Source organism: Stegastes partitus, unplaced genomic scaffold (genome assembly GCF_000690725.1).
Source record: "Stegastes partitus isolate 25-593 unplaced genomic scaffold, Stegastes_partitus-1.0.2 Scaffold539, whole genome shotgun sequence".
In the NCBI taxonomy this organism is placed as follows: Eukaryota; Metazoa; Chordata; class Actinopteri; family Pomacentridae; genus Stegastes; species Stegastes partitus.
Genome location: NW_007578270.1, coordinates 289,516 through 290,530, shown reverse-complemented (window position 1 = coordinate 290,530; position 1,015 = coordinate 289,516). Strand labels below are relative to the sequence as shown.

The window sequence follows — 1,015 nt, the reverse complement described above, 5'->3', positions numbered from 1 at the left end:
GTCAGCTCTCCACTCTGAACCCTGTTCTTCATGTGTGTAATAGCAGTTGATCTACTGTTCGATTTGTTTCTAACTGTAAACTCTGCCACAAAGCTGTTTCTGACTCAGGGTTTGACACCTTCCAGGTATGAGGACACTACCTGTGTGACAGCATCTCCTGCTGGCTGCTGGGAGAGTTGCAGCTGGAGCTGCCTGATGCTGCTGAACATCACAGATACAACTTTAACTGTTCCTCGTTCTTTAGCATACTGTTGATCTGATTAAAACTGGCTGAACATTGTTTTCAGTGACTCTAGCAAACAATTGTGTTGAACAGAAAGTAATGCTTGACTGAATTAAATACACACACTGGTGATGTTTAGTTTCAGCTCGTCTGTCTTCTACACACCAAGTCGCAGTCAGTCGAGTCCATTCATGCCTAAACAACAAACCAGTCAAAATATTCTACAGTAAGTGGTTCAAAAACACAAATCTAACATTTATACACCTGCAAATATTTCACTTCACTTTCAGGAAATGAAATCTAAACGCTGGTGAAGAGCTGTGCCACATAAAGACACCTTATTGTCTAAGAAGACATGTTGACTGATCCCATCGATGCAGGGCTGTCTCTGTGTAAACTCACTCTTATTTCTTTCTCTCCATCGTGATCTCCTGTCAGATGTCCATTAGTCTCATCAGCGTTTCTATAGTTTCTGGTGGGATCATCAGCCGGATTCACTGAAGTCTGATGTTCTGTTTTATCTTCACAACGTTCTGTTTATTTACTATGTGCACGTTAGAGATCGAATGGTTTACAAAGTGTGCATTTTTGGACATTTTACTGCCTTTTTTGCACTTTATGCTGGTCAACATTTGGGTAACGGTGTTTAATTGAATTTGCTAATCTGAGTGTTGTGACTGCTGCAGGTGGTCCACCGAGGGGGGTCCACCGAGGGCGAAGGGGTCACCAGAGGGCGAAGGGGTCACCAGAGGGCAGAGGGGTCACCAGAGGGCAGAGGGGTCACCAGAGGGC

General features: G+C 44.1%; 1 protein-coding gene across 3 annotated transcripts in view; it reads right to left on the bottom strand.

Annotated features, from left to right (window-relative positions):
- The window catches only part of septin9a (septin 9a), a 72,098-nt gene that overhangs the window by 23,768 nt on the left and 47,315 nt on the right, over positions 1-1,015 (bottom strand). The window lies entirely within an intron of this gene.